Source organism: Tupaia chinensis, unplaced genomic scaffold (genome assembly GCF_000334495.1).
Source record: "Tupaia chinensis unplaced genomic scaffold, TupChi_1.0 Scaffold000138_1, whole genome shotgun sequence".
In the NCBI taxonomy this organism is placed as follows: domain Eukaryota; kingdom Metazoa; phylum Chordata; class Mammalia; order Scandentia; family Tupaiidae; genus Tupaia; species Tupaia belangeri.
Genome location: NW_006159608.1, coordinates 3444381 through 3458800, shown reverse-complemented (window position 1 = coordinate 3458800; position 14420 = coordinate 3444381). Strand labels below are relative to the sequence as shown.

The 14420-nt window shown below is 44.3% G+C and overlaps 1 pseudogene; it reads right to left on the bottom strand.

The window, feature by feature from the left end:
* Nucleotides 1-3928: 3928 nt before the first annotated feature.
* LOC102483035 (ATP synthase F(0) complex subunit C1, mitochondrial pseudogene) overlaps nucleotides 3929-14420 on the bottom strand; it is a 13282-nt pseudogene continuing 2790 nt past the window's right edge.

Below are 14420 nucleotides of genomic sequence, written 5' to 3'. Positions count from 1 at the left end.
TGTGTCTCTCATTGGAGAGAGACAGAAAGACAAAGAGAGAGAGGAAAATCACCCACAAGAGGGCATGGCCATTCTGCAATCTCTTCTCCTCTGTTCCCCTTTTTGAGATTTTGGGGATGCATGCACATGTGCCTTGATTGTTTAAAGCCACCAATTTCAAATTAATGTTCTCAAATCATGAATTTGGCTGTGTGGGATCCAGCTGCCTCAACTACTATGCAACTGGCTGGCCTGGGGAAAGATATTTTGTTAATGACAATATTGATAGTGGTCAAAGATGATTAATACATAAATGCCAGGTCCATACTGGACATCTGAGAATGCTTCAAAAATCCATGGAAAATAATGCATTATGAAAAAAACTATACACGAATTTCAGAAAATTTTACACCAAAATAAATACATTAATTCCATTTCTCCATGAACTTTTTGAAGTCCTCTCCTGTGACTCAGATACAATCCCTCACTCCTTTTCTTGAGCCATCTCTGTCTTTGGCATCTACTTCAGGTATTACAATAACCTCACCCTTAAGGAGTATGTGGCCCGTGTGCTACTTATGGGCAGACACACTGACTCTTTCATTTTTTTGTTTTAACAGGTGAGGCGAGTTATTCATGTCACGTATAGATTGTGCGTCAAATTCAGTATTAAGACTCAGATCTCCTGACTCCAAGTTCTGTGGAAATAAATAAAGACTGATGAGCTGAGAATAAGTAAAAGTTCTTTACTCAGAACTTGCAATAGCAGGGAATTCAGCCACTGTCACTTGCATTTTGGCAGAGACTCAAAGGCAGGCAGAGGAGTGGGAAAACTTGATATTAAGTGAAAGGGGGAGGTCAGGTATACTACAATTAGCTTGATTTTTTTGGTCAGGGGATGCTAGCGGTGGCTAACCAGAAGACAACATTCCGTGATTGGTTAGAAGTTCATATTTGGTTTTCTCCAGTTATTCTCATATTGGAAGCAATGAGAAAAATTAGGGAAGCTGTCAGTTAATTAGCAAGCGTTGACTATTTTGGGGCAAATGTTACAGGGACTATTGTTCAGCTTCCTGAACCTGTTGCTGGAGATAGTCTGCCTTCCTGTAAGTACTGACTCGTAGATGACAGTCTGGATCCCCGGGCTGGTCATTGCAGATAAGGGGCTGGTTCAGTGGGCTGGTTGCTGCAGGTTGTCAGTCAGTGTTCACGTGGGCTCATGGGACTCACTTGTATATACAGTCTGGCCATTGCTTGTATATTCAGTTGTTCTTTTCCTTCTAGATCAGGGGTCAGTATTTTCTGTAAAAATCCAAATACTAAATATTTTCAGCTTTGTGAGCTGTACAGCCTCTGCTGCAATTACTCAACCCTGACACTTAGCACAAAAGGGGCCACAGACAATAGGTGAACGACTGGATTTGGCTGTATTCCAGTAAAACTTTACTTTTAAAAACAAGCAGCAGACTTGATTGACCCCTAGGTCCTAGTTCACTGACTTACAGTGAAGAGTTTGCACGAAATCAACAAATGTGCAAATAACCTCTGTCCCCTGTGTCGTGGCTCATTTTCTTTTGACCTGGTTTAATGCTTTGAAACTGAGATCATTGTGTTCTAGTTTCAGAGTGTTATGTTGAAGAAGCATAGTTTAACCAGAAAAAAATGTTTAATTTTCATTATTTTTGTCTTCTCAAAGAAAATTATATAGTACCCACTTAAAATTAAAGTGGTATTTCTTATTACGTTGTTTTCCTTCTGTCTCGTTTCTCTGTAGCTCATACTCCCACTGAAGAACCTTTTAGTTGCACAAATTCCCAAGCAGAGCCTCTGCTGTATGCAGGAAATCAGTACAGTCAACCACCTTCCCCTTGACACAGCACATGCCAGGCAAGAGCAACACTGTCAGGTTGGCAAAGGTGGTACGTCTTAGGCTGAGAAAGCTTTGGCTGCTACACTTCCAGGTGTCACAAATAAATAGAATAGATAGCATAAAGCAGAGACCATTTCTTTTCCCTAGCCTGTTAAGAGAGAAGAATCCTCTTCCAGAAGCTCCCAGAAGACTCATCCTCATGCCTCTTTGCCCCAGCTTCACTGCATGCTCACACCTAAGTCAACGCTGCTGGGAGAGTAGTACTGCCATGATTGGCTTAGTTCAGCAGCAGTTTCTTGCTGAGGCTTGGGGAGCATTCTGTCTTCTCTGATGCACCTCACCTTACAGAGGATTTAAATGAATGAATTTGAGGTTCTGTGAAAAGGATGAAGGAGAGGAAGTCAATACTGAGAAACCATCAACTGTATCTTCAACAAGGGCAAAGAAACAGGAAGAGAAATGGCCGTTTAGAAAAGGCAGCAGAAGAAAAGAGAGGGCCTATGAGAAATCCATCTTTTGGTTTTAACATTCCTCACAGTAAAAAGAGTCAAGGACATTATTTCTGTGCAGAGAGAAAGCTTGGTAGAGCTCATGCTCATGTTCTCCATGTTGTCAAATTGGCAAAGATGGCAGGCGTTCTTTTCTCCAGTCCACTTTGCTGTCTACTTCACTTTCATAACAGATCTCACCCTTTTTTTGAGTATCTTACACATCCCACTATGAGGGGTGCTGTGGACGTGAGGCTGGAAAGATCTGGGCTGGGACTAGCAGATGGCATAGCAGTTATGTCCATGGATTACCACATGGTCAACCATAGTTCGAGTTCCAGACCCAGTGGCTTGAAAATCAGGCCAGGCATGACTGCGTGCGTGCCCAAGATCCCAGAAGGAGAATGGAGGAGAAGGCATTGTAGCATGGCTATCCCCCTGGGGGGTGATTTCTCACTTTCCTTCTCACCCTGTCTGTCTGTCTCTCTCTCTCTTGGATGAGCACAAGTGCCATAAGGCAAAAACCTCTAAAAACAAAAACAAAAACAAAATCACAGATCTAGGCAAAACCCTTGGCTTTTCCACTTACTAATTTATGACCTTGGAGAAGTCACTTGCACAGTGAGTACTACTTACTTCCTGTGTATAAAGAGGGAAGATGTCTGCCTTCCGAGTTCATTCAGCGGTTACGAGGATTGGTGAACGAAATCATTTTTCAAAAAGCACCTGACACATATGTCCTGAATAAATACTTTGTTTTTCCTTGGATTGACCAAACATGACTACTCATGGTTCCCTGAACTCTCATGCTAGGATTTCCTGCCCTCACAGGTTGCTCCTGACGTTGCTTCTTCCTGCTCTGCTGTCCCCTCCACCCACAGTCCCTTTCCCTCCCTGTACTATTCAGAGTCTGCTTGACTTCAGATTATTTTTAAAACCTTCTCTCTCTCTATTTTTTTTTTAGAAGTTTTTGCTATAGGGCATGTGCGCTCGCCAGACAGACAGAGAGAGACAGAAAGCGAGAAATCACCCCCCAGGGGGGATGGCCATGCCACAATCTCTTTTCCTCCATTCTCCTCTCCTCTCGGGATCTTGGGCATGCACGCACACACGCCTGGTGTGAGTTTTAAGCCACCGGGTCCGGGACGCGAACCGCGGTCGACTATGTGGGAGTCCAGCGACATAGCCATTACGCTAACTGCTGGTTCCCGAAACCCTCTCTATATTTTAGACCCAGGGTGCCATTCTCTGAAGGAGGCATCAGGGCCTGTGAAATGGAGGGCATCACGAGGGAGCCCTTAAGGCACCAGATGGAGCTCCAGAAGATCAGCGTTGCTCAGGAAGTAAGTGGAGCATCGCAGCAGTGGGAGCAAGAAGTTGTCGGTCTGAGATGAGGGGCTGGATGAAGCAGTGGACACTTGGCAGCCTTGCCTGGGAGTCCTCCCTCCACATGTCACTTTTACTCACCGGAGATATGTGTGTTTACATATAGGCTTTACAGAAATGTCGTGTTTCATAGTTAGCACACCCCAGCACTGAACGTGGCATGGAGTTGAAGCAACAGGGACAGGTAGGTGACCCCCATGAAGTCTCACATGGTGAAGAGGATGAGGAGGGTGATGACCAAATAGAAGAACTCCATGGCTTGCACAGGGCAAAGCCTAGAATGACAGGAGAAGAGCTCTGCTTGAGAGACGGGTTCCTGGCATAGCCAGGTCGAGCTGCCAAACACCGTTCCAATGCCAGCCCTGAACCAGCCACACCAACTGTCGCGGCACCAGTACCAATGAACTTGGCTGCTGTGTCAATGTCCTGAGAGACGGTACTGGTCTGGAACTTCTGCTTGGCCACCTGGAGAGGGCAGCTGCTGGAGGAAGGCTGTTTCAATGCCTTCTCTGGCCTGCTCAGGAAGAGGGCAGACACAGGCCTTAGTAGGCCCTTGGAAACAGCAGATCAGATCTGGAGAAATGAACAGTGCCCCAGTGGTCTGCAGTTTTTCAGTTTCCCAGCTTTAGCTCTCAGTCTATACAAGATATTTGAGAATTAGTTTTCTCATCTTTGAAAGGAAAGTCATACCCACTCCTTTCTCCTGTCTTCCATGAGGATGGAAACTCTCGAGAGGCAGGGGCCGTATTTATTTTATCAAGTGACTAATTATATCCAGCTCACAATGTCTAACCAGCATTCAGTAAGCACAATAAGCACTTGCTGAAAAATGAGTGTGTGTAAATTAAGACTGCATATAGGCAAATGCTTGTAAACTTAGGGCTAACACAGCTGCAGTTCTTCCTGTTCTTCTGACTCTGAGAGCTCAGCATAGGTCTCTCTGCGGGGCAGTACGCAGCCTGTGGTTGAAAGCCACAGGCCTTGCATGGAATGTAGTGCTGTCGGATTGTTTTAATTAAATCCTAGAATCTTTCAGAGTGGGATACATGTTAGACCGTCACATATATGTCTTGTCTCCAGCTTGTGTAGTGTCTAATGGTAAATAGGTGACACTCCTTCTCCCCACTCCATCCACACTCAGGAGATATTCTAATTGGTCATGATGCTTTCCCATTGAGCCTAGACATGGCCTCTGTGTTCTTTTAAAGCCATTTTAAAGGTGGCTAGTATCAACTGATCAGAACTGGTATCTTGGGGCCAGTAGTTAGTATAATGGCTGTCACTGAACTCCCATGTAGTCGACCGCGGTTCGAGTCCCAGACCCAGTGACTGAAACTCATGCTGGGAGTGTGTGTGCATGCGTGCCCAAGATCCTGAGAGGAGAAAGGAGGAGAAGAGATTGTGACATGGCCATCCTCTCTGGGGAGTGATTTCTCGCTTTCTGTCTGCCTTTCTGGTGAGTGCACTCACCCTATAGCAAAAAAACCTCTCCCCCCAAAAAACAAACAAACAAAAACTGGCACCTTCCATGTCTGTGGACTTGGCAACCTGTTTGCCCTCCCTGATCTCATTGCAAGAGTACTTTGTTTTGCTTGTTTATTTTCTTGAAGATCTCCATTGACGGAAACTTCATGGTTGCTATTGGCGGATCATTTCATTGTTCTCTTCTTTAGACCATCAGAAAAAAGTTCTTACATAAAATACAATTTCTCTTGCTGTAAAAATAGGACTGTCCTTATCATTCAACTCAAGCAAATATATCAAAGAAATAGGATTTGTTTTTGCTTCTATGAAATAAGGGAAATATGAAAGGAGACATGGGAATTTCTCAGTTCCGAGGTGGGTACTCCTGTGAAGCGTGAGAAACGGGCCCCGTGCACGCATGGCACGTCTCTAACTGCACTTGCTTTTGGGTGGATTGCTCCGTTTCTATAGCGAGCTGCTCTCATCCACACTTTTCATCATTTAAAGCACTTCACAAATGCTTACTAATTGATTTATTACCCTGGACTGATTCAGAACACAGTAGCAAGAGTGATTAAAAGACCAGAAGATCTGATTTGACGATGAATGATTAAGAACAGACTATGATCTGAAACTTGGCTGAACGAACATCCATGAGCAGACATCTTAGCCACTCATGATGGTGTGTGAACGCCAAAGCAAGAGACAAGTTATTTTACTTGGCCATTCGAGTTTTCAAAAGGGAAAGTTAATTTTATTAAATGAAGAAAGATTCAGTCAGACAGACTATCTCTAGGGCTGTGGGTTATCTCAGAAGGCTGTAGACTCAAGGTTGCCACAGAATCAAGGCTGACAGCAGTGACTGACGTTCTGCCTTCAGGAATAAAACCAAAGCCTCCTTCTACCCCACTCGTTCCACCCTCCTCTCTGTTTTCAGTATGTGATTTTTTTTTTTTTCCTATCCTGTGTCTCTGGAAAAAAAACCTCCATAATCTGCAATACTAAGCCTAAGAAAAATTGCCACCTGTCAAAAACATTTGTCTGTTGATTGCAGGCACCAAACTGGGCACTTATGTGATTAGTTCTTCTAGGTCTTTGATAAGCAACTCTTAGATTTGCAGAAAATATTTAGTAATAATATCAACAGAAACAGTTCATAGAGTATTCATATTTCAAAATAACTTTTTGTTTTAATTTTCGCTTATGCTATTAAGACTGTATGTCTCTAAACAAAACATAAATAATGTTCCTCAGCTCCACATCATTTATGAATTTTAAATGCATTCTCCTCCAAAGAGTTAAATGCCTATTATGCGCTTCACATAATTTAGCCAATTTGGGCAGAGAGAAAAGTTTTTTTTTTTGAGGGGTTTTTACCATAGGGCGTGTGCACTCGCCAGACAGAGACAGAGAGACAGAAAGCGAGAAATCACCCCCCAGGGGGGATGGCCACACCACTCCTCCACCATTCTCCTCTCGGGATCTTGGGCACACATGCACACGTGCCCGGTGTGAGTTTTAAGCCACCAGGTCCGGGATGCAAACCGCGGTCGACTACGTGGGAGTTCAGCGACATAGCCATTACGCTAACCGCTGGTCCCCCAGGCAGAGAGAAAAGTTTTAAAGGAATACAAAGAATGATTCATATCCCGAGGATGATAATGCTGAGGACAAGGAGTCCTAAACCTTTCTTGAGCACCTTCTACATGGTTGTGTTTATCTTATGGGTGACATGAAACTTGGGAACCTGGACACCCATGAGGGTGGGGCTGCCTAGGTTTGTAAGATATGTCTCTGGGAGAGATAATGATACAGGGGTAGTGAAGTTGAACTTGAGAACTACTTCAGATCCTAAAGCATGTGGGTTTGCCAAAGGAGCTGTTAGCCTGATGGAGAAACTCAGTTAAAAAACTGGGCAGATCCAGGAGAGACCCTGAGGACTCACAGGCAGAAAAGGGGACCTCTAAAAAAGAAAAGTTTGCTATAGGGTACTTCAGGGTGGAAGACAGGTAAACACATAATTCTGGTGCAAAGGCTCAATGCCACCATGTGGCACGACTCCAGGGTGTCCCACTCTTACTGCAACCACTGGAAATCGTGCCCCAGAAGGTGGGACATGGAGCACTGGGGAGGGCTCCCCAGGTACGGAGGAGGGGACGTGCTGTGTAGACATGTGAGAAGTGTCAAAAGAGGTGACATTTAAGCTAATTCATGTTGATGTGGGATTAACTAGGAGGAGAGGGAATGGAATGAGTTTCAGGCAAAGAAAAAGCAGCTTCAGATATAAGGGGGACTGGGAGAACATGGATTGTCCTGGGCATGGGCTGTAGAAGGACAGGAGGGGACACAGGTGCAGCAGTAGGAGTGGCAGAGAGGTAGATGCTGCTCCGTGGAGAGCCCCCAGTGGCATGCTAGAGTGTGGGCATCACTCTACAGGAAAGGGGAAGCCAATACACAATCACCAAGCATGATCTTCTATCAGGGATTGATTTAGAAAGGTAACATTGTCAATAGTATGAAGGAAGCCATTGAAATAATCCAGGCAGGAAGGAATGAGTTTGAATGAGGTCACTGTAATAGAGATGGGAAATGTCTCCACAGGGATAGGTCTCCTCAGCTATTTCTGCACATCTTTGTTAACGTCTGTCTCATTCTGGATGAATCAGAGTGGGTATCTTTTACATTTATGCTCTTGCGTTCACTGCTGGCAAGCATATGGAAATATCTGAAATGATTTATTTTTAACTTGTTTAGGAGCAGAGATTGACAAATATCTAGAACAACAGAACCTGGCACATTCTTCATCATATGGCAAAACAACTGCCTTATTAATAGTGGAAGCCAGTTCATAACTCTTTGCCATATTTTTCCCATTAATATTTTGGGGTATTTTCATAAAATATATATGTATGTATGCACATATATATAGTTAACAGAGTTAAGAATATGCTGCAAAAAATACTTTTCCCCCTGAAACGTCTATTATAAAATACATTCTACAGGAAAATTCTAGTAAACATAATTTTGAATGCTTGCATGGTTTCTTTTGCATTATTGTATTAGCAACAGTTTAAACCAATCTTTTGTCATTGGCTATTTAAGTCATTTGTGGTTTTTGGCTATTATAAATAATATAATACTCATTTTTATAAGAATGTCTAAAGCAGCTTTATTAATAATAGCTAAACACTTAAAGCTGCCCAGATATCTATCTCCCCCAAAATCACAGATTATCGTGTGTTCATACATTGGAATGCTACTCAGCAAAGTCCAGGAATAAAGAACAGGTGCCCAAGACAACACAGAAGAATCTCAGAGACGGCGTGCTGAGGGAAAGGAGTTAGACCCCATACATACAGTGTGATATTTTCAGTAGTTCTACAGTGACCTAGACAGAGCCGTGACAGAGATTAGAACACTGGTTTCCTCTTGAGGCTACAACTGACCAAATGGGCAAGGTGGAATGTTCGGGAATAATGAGATGCCCTGTGCTTTGACCGGAACGGTGGTGAAACGGATTTGCGTGTTTATCAGAGTTCATCAAACTGTACCTTTGTAAATCTAAGTACTTTATTACATTATATCTTACATTTTTTTTTTTTAGAGGTTTTTCACTATAGGGCACGTGCGCTCGCCAGACAGAGAGAGACATAGAGACAGAAAGCGAGAAATCACCCCCCAGGGGGGATGGTCACGCCGCAATCCCTTCTCCTCCATTCTCCTCTCGGGATCTTGGGCACGCATGCACACGCGCCTGGCGTGAGTTCTAAGCCACTGGGTCCGGGACTCGAACCGTGGTCGACTACGTGGGAGTCCAGTGACATAGCCATTACGCTAACTGCTGGTTCCCAATATATCTTACATTTTTAACATTTCTAACAAACTCTTTTTCTTTTTCTGGGTTGATGAACTTGATACACATTTGGAGTAGTGTGGCACATATCAGATACTCTGTAGGAAGAAGATAATAGATTTTTAAGATATAGATTCTAATAATTTATGATATTACAGGAAACGAGACGTAAAAATCTTACAGGTCCCCAGAACTATGCCTACCACAACGGCCTGAGTTTATAGCCCTTCCACCAGATTCCTAATATATAAGATTGCTGTGAAATGCTATAAAGGACTTACACAGTCTATTCTGAAAACTGGTACTTCAATAAATAAGATAAGTGGAAGAACCAGGATATAAGAAAACCTATAAAAACTTTTAGAAGGTTGACAAAACTGGGGGAGATAAAACTCAATAGTTCAGGGACAGAAATGGAATGGAGTTTTCTTTGTTTTAGATAGAAAATTACAAGGCACTGTGTGAGCTTATAGCTGGAGCTGGAGTAGCTCCTTGTAGGAGTGCAGTTTAACAACCAGCTAGGGATCGACCTCATCCGCATAAAGGAAATGGACAGGTAACTTTTGGTTGGTGTTTTACCATTGTGAGAAGTGTTTCACATGCAAGGGAACTTCTGAGGGAAGAAAAATGTTCTGTGTCTTATTTTGGGTGGTGGTTACCTAAGAGTGTATAGTTGTAAGAACTCATGAAACAGAATACCGAAGATCAGTGCATTTTATTGATACCAGTAACCCAGTAAAAAGGAAAAAACCGGCAGAAGAACATGAAATAGTGCATTTTATCTGCCACTGTTCCAATGGCAAATTAACATCTGCTGGGTTGTGTGGAGACGGGTCTCAGAGTGTCAGGGCCAGAACCCTCATTTGCAGGAGCCACCAATTCATTTAAAGCAGTCCTGGGGGTCCCGGTCATCTCTGGGTGGCAGATAGATTGGCCAGGTAGAGGCACTGTTTGTACCTTGAGTTTCTCTGGCCAGGCTCAAAACCAAGAAAGCCCCTCTGTGGGCTTGGAACCCAGTGTGGGGTAACAACCAGGTAGCCTGATTCCCTCTGAGGAAGAAAAGGTCAGGCCAGTCCGAAGAGCACAAGGTCTGCTCGAATCTTCCTGGCCCCCGAGTGGCGCTGTGCAATGAGGCCCTGGCTGCGTCCACGTCCATCAGAATTATTCCCCAGAAGGCGTGTTTCAGTCTGTGGTGAACACTCCCTTCTTCCTCCATCACAGTAGTCCTAGCGTTCAGGATGTAATGAGACGTAGAGAGCTGGCCAGTGTGCGTACCTGCTATTTTAAATGGACCAGTAACATTCTATTCTTAGAACATCCCCTCTTCTTTGTTAAATAAACTAGCCTTCTAGACACCCATTTTGGCACACGCTTTCTAGGCAACTAGAATCTGGGTCACCGGGCAGGGTCCTCATCCTTTGTCTCAAATAAACCACTTCAGTTTTGGTGCCTCAGCCTCCTTTTTAGGCCTACATCCCCCCAAAGTCTCTGCTCCTAATCCCTTCACCTTGGCAGTTAGCATTTCCAACTGTGAGTTTTGGAACTCCAGCATTCAGACCAGAGCATCTATTCACAGACAGGGTGACTCTTTTGCCTCCTTGAGATGCAGTCCGGGCGTCACCGGGGAGCAGACGAAGAGCTTACTCATTGAACTTGCATGGGGGTCACAGTAGTGGCCTTGTGATCCCTCGTGGAACAGACGAGAGATGGAGACGCACGCCCTGCTGCCCTCGCACGTGGTCATGTGCTGCTCCGCGATGCCTCAGCCACGTGAGAGAGAGACTGGGTTTCATCCTAGGCTGGCCTGAAACATGGTGGGTGCACGCGTGCGCCCGTGGTTCTGGTGGACCGGAAGGCTGAACAGGGTTTGGGAGGGAAGTGCAGTGTGATGGGACCGTGTTGAGGATGTGAGGATGTGTCTCTCTCATTCTAAGGAAAGATAAAGTTGAAAGTTGAGGCACAGGGAGGTTAAGTGGCCAGGGTATGCCAGGGTCAGAATGTGAGCCCAGGCGGTCTGGCTCCAGAGCTTACTGTCTCCACCACATCGCTCAGCATCTCACAGAGAAAAATCCCAAAATGTTATTAGGAAGGATTCAACCTTAAGCCTTCCTGAATATAGCATTGAAATCTGCACGGGCCCTGTGAATTTGGAAAACCAGTACTGTCTTGATTATTCTAAGGTTGTGTGTGGTTATAAACTCTGAAGTGATCTGCACAAGTGAAGAATTGAAAATATTCCGGCAGTACAAAGGTCTAGCCCTTCTGTGGCTTCTTGTCAAGGTCTGCACACTGCCTTCCCTGGTTCTGATGGCCTTCTGACTTTCCGTGAAGTTCTCTAGGCTTGAAATACTATGATCATCCTACAGTTAAAGTGTCTGAGTGTGTTCTGTGTTTCAAACAGCAGGGTGCTCTGAGTGACGTTCCAGAGACAGGAAGTGGAGATGCCAATATTATTAGCAGAGTGTAAATGACTGCTTCCCACGCAGTGCCTCCGGGAATATCGAGGTCCTAGTAGCTGTCAGTTTAAACTGGAGCAAAGTTCTGTCCACAAGTCACTAGTGCCTGGGCGTCTGAAAAGACCCTAAGCGTTTGTGGAATGGAGTTCATCAGTGTAGTCTTCAACTGAATTGTGTTCCACCTAAACCGGGGCTGAAGGTGAAGTGGGCAGGTAACAAATAATTGCTTTATCTCAAGGGTGAGTCATTTCTAGCCTGGGGCACAAGGTCTGGATTTCAGTTTGATTTCATCAATTCCTATGGTCACTCCTACTTTAGCATAGAGATGAATTTTCTATCTTGGACTGGTGTGGGGAAACCAGTTCTGGGAAATGTTCAGAGCTTTAGTAATGAAAGCAGATGGAGATCTGGGGATAATGAAAAGTTCAAAAACTATGATTTTTAAGTGCCAGTGCCCTGGAAACAGCATGTGGTTACTTCATATTAACATCCTCTAAAAAAATCTGAGTTCACACGTGCTTTGTCTGCGTCCCTCTCTCCTCTTCTCTTTCTTTTTCTCTGGGAGACGTCTGCTATTTTCTATCTCCCTTCAATTTCTGCTATACTCTTCCTTTTACTTCTATTCACCAGTGCCCACGATGTATTTTGGAAGCCGCATCCTAGTTAGGAAGAGCAGTCTCTGGGTATTACAGACCAGGAAACTGAGGCACAGCCTGGGGAAGGGATGCGAAGTAGAGTTGGAAGGAGTCCTTGGTTTTTATGACTCACCACTCAATATTCTTATTTAGTAGTTGGCAAAAGTATTTACAAACATTGATTTTTTTTTTCATTTTACAAAACATTACATGTCCCTTGTAAATGTATTTTAGAATAGGGAAACTGTAACAAAGCAGTGAAAGTCACCTACCACCCCTTTACCCAGAGACAACCACTGTTAACAGCTTCGGCACCCCTGCCTTCCAATCTCTTTTCCATTCAAATGGACAGAAATGACCTTTGTTGTAAAGGAATAGGATTGTGTTGCAGAGGCACACTGGAATCCTATTGTAAGCGTATCCTTTTCTTATTAACATTACCTCATGGCATTAAATATTCTTAAAATATGACTTTTAAGGAAGGCATGCTATTCCAAACTATGGCTGTACCATAGCTTTTAAACCATCTATGGCACTTATTGGACAAAATTCAAACAGATGAGTGAGACATGTCATCTATCCCAAAGGGGAGGCGAGCGATCTCCAATTCTAAATGAGTTGCTTTGTGTTTTAAGCTTTCAACTGATTTTTCTCCGTGTGGGTCACAGACGCTCACCAGGAAGAAAAAGGGCGTCTGTTCTCTGAGTGTGCTGACGAGTGGCTGCCTTGGCCTTGCTCCTGCTTCCCACACCAGGTGCAGCACCCACTCCCGCACTTCTCCCCTTGCTCCTCGGCCCCTTTTAGAAAGCAGTGGCTGCTTGAGATGCCTGCCCGTGTTGGCCGCCCAGCCCGCTGGCTTTGCCACCATCCTCCTTTTTTCTTTTTGTTAATGATAACTTTCTTTCTCTCCATTTCCTCCCTCCCTTCTGCCCTCCAGCCCTCTCTCTCCCCTTTCTTCCTTTTTTCCCCTCCAGCTTTGTGGAAGTGTCACTGGCAAATACAGATTGTATATTATTATGGCGTATAACGTGATGTTTTGATGTTCATATGCATTGTGAAAAGTTACCCACAATCAAGCTAATTAACACACCCATCACGCCACATAGTTACTATTATCATTGTTTTTGTTGATGGTGACATTTAAAACCCACTCCCCCAGCAATTTTCAAGTATTCACTATATTATTAAAAACTATAGTCACATATGGTATCTGCATATTCTTTTTTTAAGAAAAATATTTATTTAATTTTATTTATTCATTCAATTATTTTAATTTGACCAGAGAGACACAGAGAGAGGAAGAGTGAGAAAGCAAGCTGCCAGGTCTGGGACTCAAACTGTGGTCAGCCATGTGGGAGTGTCCAGCACCTTAACCACCATGCCACCTGCTGGTCCCTCTGCATTTTCTTGAAGTAGAAAAAGTGCCTGTGGGCACATGCCAAGCATAGCCATTGTTGGAGACAGTTTATAAATCCTTACCTGTCGTGTATCTGTATCCACGGAAGATCTGCTCAGTGTTGAAACAAAAGACTGGAGCCAGTTTGGAGGACGGTCTTCATTTCAAAGCTGAGGCAGTAGGAGTAGCAGAGCTAAGAGTGCACACACCCTGATGGCAGACAGCTTGGAGCTCACTTGCCCCTAGCTTGTCGTGCGGCGTTGGCTAGGCGATCCATGTATGTCACCGGAGCCTCCGTTTCTTCAGCTCTAACTCAGGAACAGCGATGCGCCCTAACTCATTGGCTGCAGCAAGGGTTGAGAGCATGACACATCGGAGCAGTGTAACGTGGTTTGGGGAATGACAAGCAGCCAGCGAAGGGTAGGGGACCATCATTTACCTGGCCTGCCTTGTCCTGTTTTTCTCACATTCAGGTAAACGCTTGCTTTTTCAGTGAATAATTAAAAAAATAAAATCACAGTAAGAGCCATGGAACAATCTCTTTCTCTCTTTTTAATAAAAAAAGGTATTTACTTAGAAGCATTCAGAATGTCAACAAAACAGCTGCAACTTTTTTCTTTTTCTTTTTTTGGAGAGGTTTTTTTTGCTACAGGGTGCGTGCGCTCACTGGAAAGACAGAGAGAGACAGACAGGAAGCGAGAAATCATCCCCCCAGGGAGAATGGCCACGTCACAATCCCTTCTCCTCCATTTTCTCGGGATCTTGGGCACGCACACACACATGCCCAGCATGAGTTTAAGCCGCCGGGTCCGGGACTCGAACCATAATCAACTACATGGGAGTCCAGCGACATAGCCATTACACTAACTGCTGGTCCCATGCACCTTTTTTTT